Source organism: Cajanus cajan, chromosome 5 (assembly GCF_000230855.2).
Source record: "Cajanus cajan strain Asha chromosome 5, NIPB_CcT2T_4, whole genome shotgun sequence".
NCBI lineage: Eukaryota > Viridiplantae > Streptophyta > Magnoliopsida > Fabales > Fabaceae > Cajanus > Cajanus cajan.
This window is the reverse complement of record NC_138521.1, coordinates 8895637-8911226: the sequence shown is the minus strand read 5'-3', so window position 1 is coordinate 8911226 and position 15590 is coordinate 8895637. Positions and strand designations below refer to the sequence as shown.

Sequence of the window (15590 nt, the reverse complement as noted above, 5' to 3'; positions counted from 1 at the left end):
TTAACATTAGGATGTTAAGTTCAAACTACTCCCACTTAATATCTTTAACAAGAGTAATTATAGAATAAGAATAACAATTTTTTTTACACTAAGAATAACCATTGTTAAATAAAGATATACATGAAAGAAGTTAATTAATATTACTTGAAACGTGTAAAACAACATTTTGAAACAACAGAGAAGAGAAAAAATTATGATCCAAAAAAATAGTAATAAATATCTAAAAATCCATACAAATGATGATATGTGAGTAGTTAATTATGTAAAACTAATTTATATTATTAGTGTAAAACCATAAAACTCTATAAAATAACTCAAAACTAAAATAAATTTGTAATCTTTAGGTTTTTAACTTCTGATGTTAATCGTTAACTTTGTTCAAAATTTTAAAATATTCATGTATGCAGAAACGGTCTCCCACTTTCCCTAGACACTCTTGTAACTTGCTCCATGAGTTGCTAAATAGTAGAGTAACTATATTTCATTATTTCTCAACTTTTTTTATTATATTTTTTTTTCCTGAATGACGTATATTTTACAATATTTTTACGTAACTGTATTATCGTTTCACTAAAAAAAAAAAAAGGCAATATCGTATATGCATTACAAAAAATTGTAAATTAAAACAAAAAATTGTAAATTAAAATAAAAAGGCGAGCCTCTTCACTATCTTAAGTTCTTAACCATAGTAGTGGCGGAACTATTGATGCAAAATTTTGGGAGTGCCAAATTAATATTTAATCTATATATCTAATATATAATATCATATTATATATAAATTAATTTTAAATTGTAGAAAAAAAAATAGTAAAGTTGTGTGGTACAAGTAGTCTGGATAATAAATTATAATACTTTTATTAATTATACTCTTAAGTTGTATAGTACTTAAGAATATTTTTTATTTAACAACATTAAATAACACTGATTTGATTATATAGTCGAGAAAAAAAGAAAAATTAACCACTGTTTACTTATATATGAAAGGGTGTACTTTTAAGTTCCGCCGGTGACCGTATCAAATTCAAATTAGTGTGTATTGTATGTTTTTTTTTTTTTTTTTTTTTACACCAAGTGTGTATTGTATCTTAAAACGCGAGTTATAGTTAGATTATAATTTAATGTTGACATTTTTTTTATAGTTATAATAATCTTACATAACCATGTTTTTTCGGTGTCGTATAATCATGTCTTACTCAACTACTTATAAAATTCACCCAAAAAAAAATATTCAACTACTTATAAAAAAGAGCTCCTTTTTGTTTTAATTTATAAGCATATAGTGCCCTTTTAATTAGTTGAATAATTAATGACCATATAGTTTTGTAAAACAATGTGTGAAATATGCATCATTAAGAAAGAAAGGGACAAAAAAAGCGTGAAATATTGCTATTATTAATTAGCAACTCATGGAAGTAGGCATGGCAATCTAACCCGCTCCCGTGGGTACCGCCCGAATCCGCCCCGATTTGGATAGGGAAAACCCGTGTTTATCGGGTTTGGGTTCGGGTTCGAGTTTTCCCCGATTGATAAAATCGGGGGCGGGGGCGGGAGCGGGGGCGGGGATGTTAATACCCACCCGCCCCCGCCTCCGCCCTGCTTAATAATATAATTAAAAAATTATTTATATATATATATATATAAACTAAAATTATAAATATTTATATGTAAAAATTTATATTAGTTTACTTTTTTTTTATTTTTTTTAAAATTGTTCATATTTATTTAAAAGAAAAAAAGAAGAAAAAAAAATAAGAGCGGAGGCGGGGGCGGGGCGGGGAAACCCGAACCCCGCCGGGGGCGGGGATGAGGACCTAAATTTTATCCTCGGCGAGTATCGGGGGCGGGGGCGGGGGCGGTTTAAATTTGCAGAGACGGGGGCGGAGAATGTAAAACCCGCCCCGCCCCGCCCCGTTGCCATACCTACATGGAAGAGGTTACTTCGACTAAGTACTATTTTAACTTAACAAAAATTTAAATAAATTTCTAAAAATGCAATGTCAATAACAATAACTTAAACAAAAATAATAAAAAAATGTCACTAAAATAATTATAAACATATTTGTATTATTTAAAGACTAAAATGACAGTACTAAATAATTAAGTTTAGAGTCTTGAAAAAAAATAAATTTTTAAGAATTTATTTATTTTTAAAACTTTAAAGACTAATATAACAAAAGTTAATCATTTATACACTGTTAATGTAAAGTTTTTTTACTCTGCTAACCAATCATATTTTTTAATAGCGTCACGTCAATTACTTATTTAATGAAATAAAAATAAAATAAAATTATTTAAAAAATATGATTGATTGCATGTAAAAAAAAATTTATATTAACAGTGTATAAGTGATTAACTCATATAACAATATTATATTTTTTAATATTAAAATGGATATTTCTTTTGCAAGAAGTGTCTAGAGGCATGTATGGAAATTTTTAAAAAATACAATATACGGAACTGATCACGATTAATTATAATAAATTAACAATAAAAGGGAAAAAAAGTATTCAGCAAAAGAAATAAATAATAAGAGTCTTCTTCCTTTTAGAACAGTATACAAATATAAAATAAAAAAAAATGAAAGTCGTTTTCCAATACACCCACAGAAAAAGCCACCGACCTTTTATTGTACTTTTCTATATTTTATATTGTGTACGTAATGCTAAACAATTTGGGAGAAAAAAAATGTTAAAAGAAAGAATTTGCCTCTGTTCACTTGTCAAATAATATATACTATGAATGAATATAGTTACTTTTTCTTAGTTTTTAATATGTTTTATCCTTAGTGTCAGTAAAATAATTAAAGAGTGTATTCGGTAAGACATTAAGAGTTTATATTTTTTTTTAATATTTTATAAACTATTTTGACTTAAATAAACTTGATTGTTACAAGGATTTATTTTAAATTTTTATGATTTATTTTTATAAATTAATTGAAGTAATATATAATTTATAAAAAAATTTATTAAGTTACTTGAAATTATTTTATATAGTTTTTAATTTAGAAATTATTTTTACTATATTTTATTTTCTCACTCTTATTATTAAATAAATAAATATATCATTTTATATTAGTAGGTTAATTCATTAACTAATTTATTAAACAATTTTAATTCGATAAATTAACTTATTAGTTTTCGACTCTTAATTAATTTATAATTTATAAGCTTTTAATTAACTTACAAATTTTCACTTATAAGCAAGTTTTACCGAACATAATCAAAAGTTGAAAAGAAAAGCTAATATTTGATTACAATAAAAAAAGATTTCAATACATTTTATTTTTACATAAAATAACATTTTTTAATTTCAAAAATTAACCACTAAATTATTTCATATCTGATAAACATTCAATACACGTATACAGCGTGGTTGGTGGGCAAGTGGGCACACTATCCCAAATAAATTTAAGTTTACATATTTATCCATTTTTAGGAGCGGCTTCTTTCTAATTATTTTTCATTTTAAAAGTTCAAGTTAATGTTAATTATTCAGTAAATTTTTATTTAAACTATATTTACATATAGAGAATTAATTAAAAACCGAAAATTTTATTATGATTCTCAGTTATTATTATGCTTCACAAAGCGTAAACAGAAAGAAAAAAAAAAAAGAGAAAAAAAAAAGACCAACAATAGGAATGACAAAAAAAAAATCTAGTACTCACAGAAATTCAAATATAAAATTAGTTATAAACGAATAATTAAATAAATATTTATTTAATAAATGGTATAACTTACCCTTGATCGAGAGATTTTCAAAAAAAAGAGATGTGGTGTTTTAGAAAAGAAAGTTATGAGTTATTTTTTTTTTTTTTTTTTTTTTTGGTAATAGATGAATGTGAATTATGGAGGGAAGAGATAGAAAAATTTTGTAGTGAAGAGAAAGAAAATAAATAGGAACAAAAATTTATGGAGAAGGTAATGAAAAAAGATTTATAATTGATTTTTACATTGGCATTCGAACAAGAATATTTTCTAATAAGTTTTATCTAAGTTAAATAATAAATTATAATTAAAAACTTATCAAAATAAGCTCAAAATATTTTATGAACTTTTTATAAGATATTTTGTAAATTTGTCCAACACTCTTATAAGTATTTATAAAGAAAGATAAGTATAAATATAAGGTATTGATAAGCTCTTTCAAATGGACATAAATAGATACTCACATTAAATAAAATGGACATAAATAGATACTCACATTAAATAAGGTGGGTGATGAAGAACTACTATTTGCTAGTCGTCCCATCTCATTGCCATCACTAGCCAAAAATGCCTAACAAAACTAAGTCTCTTAGTTTACATATAAAAACAATAAGCAACTTTTGAAAAGAAATGAAGGTAATATTAATTTAGCATAAAGTTAATATTAATTTAAATACTAAAATTGTATTTAATTTGTGATACGTACCCTTCAATTCCAAATAATTAAATAAAAAATAATAATTTTACATCAACATTTTTATAAAATAATAATAAATATGTTTAAAACGATACGATGTAAAAGGGTTCACAATATTAATTTATAATTTTATTAAATGCCGAAAATATAAAAAATAGTTTGACTCAAAGTAAGTCACAACCGCCTAATTTAATATAGTATTGACAAGAAAACATAATGAAATAGAAACTTAACAATTGCAAATAACTACTAATATTAAAACTTTGTCTCGATGTCACACTATCATAGCAAACCTCTTTTTATGCCTCTCCCTAATCAAACACATCTTATACCTATTCTAGTTTGTAAGTGACATTCAGCTCAGACACAAACATACAAACATAGGGGGAGAATATATCTCATCCCTACATAGCATATATAAAACAAAAAGATAAACATGCACATCTATAACATCAATAACGTCCCACATACATATAAGTATCCTTCCATACATCTACAATAACTATCTTTATACATTCATTCCTCATTCATGACCAATAATTCACACAACATATATCAATTACAAATTAAGATTCGGGTAATGAATACTCCTAATTTTATATGCATGTGGTACCAATCTCCTCTTCATCATCGAGAATACAAAATAGCCTAGGAGTCGTGGAATGAGACCACTCCATCGAATAGTGTAGGGACCACCCATCAATAGTGATCCTCCCCAAACCACCTCAACTGGGGGATGTTCATTAGGATTTTATCGAATTATTTTAGCTGACCATGACAACTTCCCATTCCCATTAAAAGTTTCCCCTCCATAACACCTCCCAAATATAGGTAGATGACATATGATATCCTACCTTCGTAGACTCACATTATTCCATGAATAAAGTATGAATGCATGGACTCAACATTTACATCACAACAACACAATACGTAACAACTCATTTCCTCGTATGCTAGTCTACAATGCTAGACTTATCCATATCATTCATCGCAATACTCACTATAGTATGTATCATCACATCTCAACATTAATCATAGTAATTCAAAACATCATACATCTCCATAACTTCTCATACAATAACATTTTCACACAACATAACATTATACATTATTATTATTATTCATATAATCTATTCATCGCATATTATAGCATTACAACACCATTGACCAATATCTTAAACATTATACACATCATTCTCAACATGTAACTTCTATGACGTTGTGTGGTCTTAACGCGTTTCTAGAGATGTACCTATGTTATCAAGTTGATCTTAATTTTATTAGAAAGCTAAGATAATTATTTAAAACTTCTATGTTGACCTTAAAAGTTAATTTTGTAATAACCCGAACACACCAAAATAAGAGAGATCCAAAGATTGGTACAAGTATGAGATTATACAATTGAAAATGACTTAAAGAAATTGATTTGTATTACTTATACCAATAGGATGTATTTACTTTTCAGTAGCCCATCACAAAAGAACTTCATTGTTAAGTGTGCTTAGCTTAGAGTATTTACACTACAAGAAAAATACAAAATAGCGACCAAAATTAGCGACCGAAATTTTTCGGTCGCTATTTTGCGACCGAATTTGCGACCAACCAAAACAGCGACCGAATTAGCGACCGAAATTTTTCGGTCTCTATTTTGCGACCGAATTAGCGACCGATTATAGTGGTAGCGAGAAAATCGGTCGCTAAATCGGTCGCTGTTGAATTGTTTTTCATGAAAAATATTCTGCGACGGAATTAGCGACTAATATTGAAAAATTATTAAAATAAATTGCGACCGAATGTAATTCGGTCGCTAATCCTAACTTTTGAATTTTTTTTAGCGACCGATTACATTTCGGTAGCAATATATAATTAAAACTTAGCGACCGAATTCAAATCGGTCGCTAAATTTTTTGTATTAAATTTTAAACTGATGCGGCTTTCCTATATAAATATATTTTCACTAAAATTACACAGCCAGTTTCGAACCCTGGTCATGTGAGTGATGGGCCAACCACAATACCGCTGCGCTAATTTGATTTCTTGGTTTACTATTGAAAGTAATTTATATATATATATAGATAAAATACAGAAGCTTATAATTTTTATTATTTTATAATTTAATATTGGATTTTTTTATATATTATAAAACATAGTAAATAAAATCTAAAATCTGTATCAGTTTTTTTGATAAAAATATTTAATTAATTTTAATATATAATAAATTTAATATCAAAATATTTATCTAGATTTGAGTTATAATTATTATAATCTTTTGATTTAATATTAGATATCTTTTGATTATAAAATATAATAAATAAAATCTAAAATCTGTAGTAATTTTTTTGATACAAATATTTAATATCAAAATATTTATTATAATTTTAGTTATGATTTTTATAATCTTTTGATTTAATACTGGATTTCTTTTGATTATAATATTTTAATGTGTTTTATTTGAAATATCAGTTAAAATATTTTATTATCTTTTCATTTTAATTTATTGTAAAATAATTAGAATATTTAATTTAGTATCATTAAAAAAATAACCATTATAAGATTTAATTTATTTAATTTCATTATTTATTATAATACTTTTAGTCACTGTATTGATAAAAAAATATTTTTAATTAAAATATTTTAAAATTTTAGTTAATTCATTATCATTCACTTACTTTATTAAAAAGTGATAAAATATAATTTATTTTCAATTAATTTAATAAAATAAAAACTTTAAAATATATATTTAAAATCTGTAATAATTTCTTAAATACAAATATTTAATTAATTTTAATATATACTAAATTTAATATTTGAAAATTTATTATAGTTATAATTTTTATTATCTTTTGATTTAATATATCTTTTGATTTGTAGCAAAAAAAATGTTCTTAATTTTTTTTCAATTTATGTTTTTAGACTAAAATTTTTATTTAGTTTTAGTCTTTGAATTTTTTTTTTAATAAACATGTCAAAATTTAAAATGTTAACAGTAGAAAAAATTAAGTAGTAAAAAATCTATATAATTCCTCTTTTTCGTTATTATCATTAAAATTATTGAGATTGCATTGTTTTTAGTCTCTACCTAATTAATTAATGTATTTCTACTTAAGGTTATTCTTATAAAAGTAATTAATGCCACAAATAATTTGGAAAAGGTCTTATAAAAAGGATTAAGAAAGTTTTAGGGGAGCGTTTTCTACGAATAAAGGTTGAAATATATGAATTTTATTTTTAATTCTTATAGTGAAAAATATTTCATTTTAGCACTTAATCATATTATTTTTTCAATTCTTTTTAATTTTTATATCATTATAAAATTTATCTTTTAGTTCCTATAATAAATAGGTGACAGAGATTAAAAGAGAAAAAATATGTATAAATGACTAAAATTGTTTTTAATTGTAGAAATTGAAAAATAAAATTTATGAAATTACTAAATAGGTATTTAAATCTTATAAAAGTGATTAGGGTAGTATAACACAATTATGGACAATGAATGAATGCTTGGGTACAAAGGGCGCCATGGGCTTTCGGCCCAAATCATGAAAAAACTTAAACCCTAGTTCTCCCTCTCTTTCTCTTTTTCGTCTTCTGGTAATCCCTCTCTTTCTCTTTTTGCGTCTTTCGGTAATCTCTCTTTTTCTCTCTTTCACTCTCTCACTCTTTCACCTCCTCTGTTAAATCGTTCCCCTTTTCCTCTGCAGATTCCATCGCTTCTCGCCTTTTCCTCTTCGCTTCGCCATCGTTGGAGGGTATTATTAAGTGTATACTTATATTTTAATTCTCGAGCTGGTTGGCATGCATATTTATTTTTCACCTTCATAGCTTAATCTTTTGTGCCTGTTTTCTGTGCATTATGTACTCAATTACTTTCCCCACATTTACAACATTTATGTATTTATTGAAATTTTATTAGGATCAACAAAGCAGGGAGCTTTCTCAACGGCATGTTTCTAAACGAGCTAAGAAACTGAAAGTGAAGGTATGACTGGTGTTCTTGTTTTGACTTATTGTTGAAACTGCACATAAAGACTTTTGGAGCTGTTTTGCCACGGACTTTGCTGGGGTTGAGTAGTATGTTTTGATTTCCTTTGTTTTCTGTTGAGTTTTGAGTTTTTTATTTTAAACACTTCACTCTAGTAAAAATATTTTTAAGCTAGAACCAGCTTATGGTGCTTCAACCTGCAGATTCTATGTCTTTTTTCAACAAACTTGTCAGAGAAGAATAAAATTGGATCTTTCAATGGTTCAGACTTAGATTCAAATGCTCGTGATTTGTTGACATCTTGTATTTGTTGAGTGCAGAACATCATGGTTCTTTTATGCCATGTTCAAACTTGAATGTCAATAAAAGGGAGATTGTAATTATTTTAATTCTATAAAACCTGGTTATTAGATTGTTGATAGCTTTTATCCCAATCAACCTTGTAAATGTATTCAGGTGATAATGCCTCAATTGGGCTTAAGCTATATGTCAACATGGGTAACGAGTGGAATAAGAAGTGTGTGGTACTCTGATTCTTTTCTTTTTGTTTTTGAACAATCCGTATTTTATTGAAAATATCTGGTAGTTGGTAACCTTACTTTATTCAATTTAATGATTATGGTGCATTTAGTTATATTTGCGTTGCTATTACAAAATAACTGCTGCTTGTGTGAACTCTAAGTTTGCAACTTGTGTTTTACGTACTTGAATTCAAATTATCTACTTATTCTCTTATGATTTGTATGTATGTGTGTTGCACAGGTGGAAGAAATAAAATTAAAGCCTGTGATTGCATTTGATTGTGGTAAGTTCTGTTTTGGGATTTTTTTCATTCAGGTGGAATTGTGCTAAAGACCAAATTTATAAATGGAACTTCAGCTAATGACTTGATGTTTATATGAATTGCTTCTTTTGATTTGTTAAAAGCATAAATGAAGTTGAACTCATAAATGATTGATGGTTATATAACCATAGGTTTACACATAGGCTTCTTTTTATAATAATTACTTTAAACATTATAAAAATTATGACTAGTTAGACATCTTTATACTGACTGTGTATAAATATTAAACTTTTTAAGCATTGACTAATTAGAAGCCTCGCATACAATACTTATGCCAACTTTCTAGAGAAGCTTACATGACAGCTCCTAATTTCTGTGAATTTCGCCAACAAAGTGTTCTATGTTCCAGGGATTTGTCACACAACGAGTTGGAAGGACCTCTGCCTGAATTTCTGGCAGAATTGCCAAAGTTAAAAGTTCTGTAAGTTTGAATCTTTGTTAGAACTACTAAATTGATAATTAATTTTCCCAGTCAGACACTTGGATAACATATAATTTATGATTTATTGTCTTTGCAGTAATCTGACAGGGAACAAGCTTTCTGGTCCAATTCCTAAGGCTCTCAAGGATAAGGCAGATAAAGCTTTGCAATTAAGGTTTGTAGAATAATATTTTATATTCTCTGGTTCAATTGTTGTCCAATGTCCACCTCTTGTTTCATTTGATTGACCCCCTTAACATGAATTGTGAATTATTGACCAATAGGGGTGGGTATATGGACTCGAGTCCGCGGACCGGTCCGTAAGTCCGCGGACTTCACGGATAACGGACTCAATTTTTTTAATCCGTATAATCATATGGACTTTTTAGGTCCGGCCCGTTAAGTCCGCGGATTTTGCGGATTTAATCCGCGAGCCCGCGGATTACCCGTTTAAATGTGGAACTTTAAATTTGTTTGGTTGTGTATTAAGACTTTTAAAGTTTTAAGGTAGTAAGGCTTTAATATTTGGTTAATAGTTGGTATGCTTGGACTTTAAATTTTAAAGGCATTGAGACTTAAATATTTCTATTAGAAATTTAGAATGTATAAACTTTGTTATTTAAGACTTTGGTTTATTATTTATATAATGTTTGATGTTACTATTAGAAGTATATTTATATCATTTTATATGTATTTTTTTTCCTCATGTTTTCATAGGTTAAATAAAGAAAAAGAAATTCAAAATCTCATTAAATGTGTCAATATTCATTAAAAAAAATTAGATTTAATTGGGCCCGCGGACTTATCCGTTTATCAGCGGGTTTCACGGGCCGGATACGGACTTGAAAATTTAAGTCCATTTATTTCGCGGACCGGATTGATCCGGCCCGTTAAAAATGCGGATTTCGCGGACCGGGCCTTAAACGGGCCGGACCGGTCCGCATACCCACCCCTATTGACCAATATAAACAACAAAGCTGTAAAATATGACCATAAGGCAATTGTGTTCTGTATCCCGTTATTGCTCGAATCAATTACTTGAAGTGATGAAACCAGTTGCTACTCCATAGTTATGCAACATTCCTTTCCAACATCCATGGTGGACAAAGTTCATCCTAAATTCTTTCTCCTTAATATTCTCTGTCGAGCCATCATGTGTATTATGTTTGCTTTCTTCTATTGAATTCTGCTCTTTAGATACTTTTGTCTGGGCTGATTGAAAAATGGTATTTTCTAAGCTTGTTCTTGTGCCTAAGCACGGCTGTAATTTTTTAGTTTGTTGAAATTGTTTGGTGAATCTTGTGTTATGTGTAATATTAAACCCACACATATGCTCTCTTTTTATGATCAAGGGAACAATTAAGGGTACAAAAAATCAATCAAATCCCCAATTTCTAAAATGGGATATTCCCCTCATTCCGCATTTACATATACTAAATGCTGGATATTTCTCTCATTCTGTATCTATATATATACTAAATGCAGGATATTTCCATCATATACTAACGTAGATTTTCAGCAATCATTTTTTAAGAGCTTTCTTTTAAAATAAATTAATATATTTTTCATGTTATTATTGATTTCAACTTTTTTCTCATATACTAACCATGAGAGGAATTAATTTATTCATAATTAAAACTTTAATATTTTACTCATAATTAAAACTTTTTTCTAAGATATATGAATACTATTCAGCATATTAATTTCTTGTAACTAAGAATTAGTTGATTTGACATGTTTTTCTATCTCACCTATTCCAATTATTCTGATTCCGTCTTTAGTCCGTATAACAACTACTAGTAGTAACTTTTTTAATATTAATGCTTATGAAAAGAAAAAATGAAAATTCTAAATGTATATATAGATTTGTACACAAAATTTAGTAAATAGAGTAGTATCTAACAAAAAATGTGTGGAAGACACTCCAACCATTTTTTCTTAAGAGGTGCTGACAACTTTGCCTAAAATGATTCATGTTGATTAAGAGCTATGGGTCCTCAGCTTTTATTTTCACCAATGTCGTTCTTACGCCCTAAATTAATACACCTCTTTAGTCTTCTTTATTATATTATTATTATGTATAGGAAAATACTTCAAACAAACCTCATTATTTTTGTTTTCCTTTTTATACATTTACAAACTAAAAACTAAAGTAGAGATTGAATTATATTATTGATAAAAGAAAGTGTAGAGATTGAATCCGCAATAAAGTCATGATTTTAATTGGTTTAGTTGCTTACATTTATATATATGGTTGAATAATGACGGAAACAAATATGTTCATATATACTGGATATTGAAGGAATATTATATGATATCTCCAAAATAATTTATTCAAGTAGATAATCCTGCATGTTGTATGGTCTGCTACATACTTAACAATAAAAAGATAATTTATCTGTCATCATTTCTTAGTTCCTTATATATAATACACTTTGTGTATATATTTTTAAAAGCATTGGAAGAGCATATACGACAGCATGATGAGCAGATGCAGTATATACTACGCCATCTCAACATTGACTCTTTAAGGCCAACCCCTCCTGCACCGAGTACTACCCCAGATGATCCTGATCATGCTGTTGATGATGCTCTTGATGACATAGCAGAAGACCCTTAATTAAGCTTCTTTATTTTACTTGTTTTAGGACATTTTATTGTATTTCATATTACTTTGTTGAAGTTTAAACGTTTTATGTTATTATTGTGTTTTTAGCATACTATATTGACGCTTATATTTTATCTAGTTTTCACTATAATATAAATTTACATCGATGAGATTATATCTTTTAGTATGTTCTAGTTTATTATTATACATTGTGTAATAAATATATTGTTAATTTTAACAGGTATAAATTTATAATTTAAAAATAATTTAAAAATACTGGTTAGCATTAGCGATCGAAATAATGCGTAGCTAATTCAAGTTTTTAGCGACCGAAATAGTGACCGAAATAATTCGTAGCTAATTCAAGTTTTTAGTGACTGAAATAGCGATCGAATCTATTCGTAGCTATTTTATATTTTTAGCGACCGAAATAGCGACCGAATTTATTCGTAGTTATTTTAAATTTTTAGCGACCGAAATAGTGACCGAATTTATTTGTAGCTATTTCAATTTTTTAGCGACCGATTTAGAGACTGATTTTTAAATATTTTATTAAATATAAAATAAAAAAATTAGCGACGGAAATTGCAACCGAAAAATTCGGTCGCAAAATTGGTCTCCAAAGTTAGGAGACCAACATTTTAGCGACGGATTTTTTATGCCTACCGACGGATTTTTCGGTCGCTAAATTGCGACGGAAAAAATTTCGGTCGCTATTTTAAATAGCGACCAGGGTTTTAGCGACGGATTTTTTCGGTCGCTATTTCGGTCGCTGAATGTAACAGCGACTGAATTCGCCTAAATAGCGACTGATTTTGGTGGTCGCTAAAACTTGATTTTTTTGTAGTATTAATGGATGGGTGACCTTCTAGAAAGTTTCCTAAAAAGCTTGCGAGTGAGGGCAAAACATGCTGAAAATTCTGGTGTTGTTTATGGGGATAGTTGTTGATCCTAAAGGTGGCTAGGAATTTTAGAAAGGACTACCTATAGAGGATTCTGACTGATAAAAGGTTCTAAGTTTTCCAGAAGACACTCGATAAATTTAGTCAATAATTAAGAGTAGTTTAAAAAAAGTATACAAAAAAATGTGTTACTAACATTTTTCATTTTATCTTTTATATAATGTGAAAACCTCTTATTGGAATTACTCATTTTGCTTCATTTTATTTGAATTTTAAGGATTTTGCAAAAATCTTAAGATACACAATTAATATCTTAAATTTCATAAAAAAAAAATATTATGTAATTTTTTAATATGCAGGTCATTCATAATAATTGTTCTATTTATCACCCACTATGTAATTCTGTTAAAATATTTTATCTGGTCCTTTTTTTTACTTCTTTCATTTCAAAATTTTGGTTCTTTTAACTTCTCATATACAAATTTAGAAATATTTACATTTTTATGTCATCATAAGTTGGTACAAATAGTTTAGGGCTCGATCTAAACTTGTATTTTTCATGATACAGGTTCAACATCTCCTACAATCATCAAAATCCTACTTTGGTAGACTTCTATTGATGCTTAGTTTGATAACTAAAGTCATAAGTAAAACTAACACTATTGAACTTTGGTTAACCACTAAATGGACAATGATACTTAGTTCGATGATCATCAACATGTCATTGACCCCTATCCGATAGTTGTACGGATGTCACTCCCTATCTTATTTTTACTCATAATATATATACACATGCACATTTATACTAAATTATTCTCGTTCATTACTTCTCCACTAAAAAATAACATTAATGATCCACGTAATGATTCTTAATTAAGTATATTAGTCATTACTTGTCAGCTTATTGTAAACTTTGGGACACTACATGATCCATGTCCATAAAAAAATGATTATATTTTATTTTATTTTTTACAACAAATATCCTCAATTAAAATCATTTTTATTAAATGAATAAGTAATTGATAGAGTAAAAGTCTCTTAATATTAGAGATAATTTTAGAAAAAAAATATAAATTTATTACAAATTTAATATTATTAACTAAATTAATCAACTATTTTAAAATTCTAATTAATTATGTAATTAGATGTTATAAAAATAACCAGATAAATAATTAAATTATCTATAATATATGTACTCCTTTTATATTTTTCTCACTCCACAATAAATAGTTAAAAGCATATAAGAAAAACATATTAAATGCTTCATTAATATTTTAAAATAATCAATGCAGGACATTTTTCTTAGTTAAACAGACATGAATTGTTAGTATAAAAAAATTTACATTCTCGACAAATAAAAAGTCACCATTAATGTCTTTTAAGATTATCTTGTAAAAGTTAATAAGTTCATCACACATTCTTACATGGTTGTTTGTGATTAGAAGACATATTGTAAAATTACTTAGTTAATAACCTTTTTTTTTTCTCCTTTTATACTAAAACTTAAACAAAATAAAATGAATAAAATATAAAATATCAAGCAGATGGTTCAATCACACGAGATTGTTTCAATTTCAACTTAATCAACATAGACATGCAATTATATTAAATTTTGATAGAGTTTTGTCACTTATGCTATTCTTATATAAGTCAAACAAAAATTGTCTCATATTGAGGATATATGCGTCTCTATAAAATAAAATATTACTCTTTCAATTTCAAAACTTTGGTCTTTTAACTTTTTAGTTTTATTTCAAGACTTTGAACGTTTTAAAATTTAAATACATATTTATGTGATTTTTCCTAATTATATCTGCATATTAAATGATTAATCAATAAACAGTAAGGTTAGTTTTAAGTGGAATTTAATTGACAATTTAACCTATATATATAAATTAAATGTTTTTAATGTGTAGAAATCTAAATAACCTAAAGTTTTGAAATGAAATGAGTAATTTTAAAATAATGAACACAATAATATTTATTAATAAAATTAAGAGTTTGATATGTATTATTGATATAAAATAATTTTATACTGTGAATTGATCAAATATTATTGTTATTACATAGGCTATTTTTTTAAAAATTAGTATAAAATATATTTATACTTAACAAAAATAAACCATATTTATGTTAACATATTTTTATAGATTAATCAATGAATCTATTGCCAAATTTATAAGATGTTTCTTTTCTGATAGATATGATGTGATTATCACAAGTGTCGTTGCTCATAGGGGGCAACAAATCAGATTCCAACCAACTTTTCCTGGTCTGTGTGAGCATAGCGACACGATTGATTAACAAGAGATGTTGATCATGAGCACCCTCAACAATCAAACGGTCAAGATGGAGCGCCACTAAAAGTCTACAACCTAGACCCCATATTCAGGGGAAAAATCACTCTCTCTCACGCTGTCCTATTATAT

General features: G+C 27.3%; 1 long non-coding RNA gene across 1 annotated transcript; it reads left to right on the top strand.

Annotated features, from left to right (window-relative positions):
* Window positions 1-8013: 8013 nt before the first annotated feature.
* LOC145958215 (uncharacterized) lies at window positions 8014-12429 on the top strand. Its single transcript, XR_014433862.1, has 7 exons — window positions 8014-8028; window positions 8106-8153; window positions 8318-8383; window positions 9149-9191; window positions 9580-9651; window positions 9749-9826; window positions 12108-12429. It is a non-coding gene; the product is annotated as an uncharacterized LOC145958215 (long non-coding RNA).
* Window positions 12430-15590: the final 3161 nt, after the last annotated feature.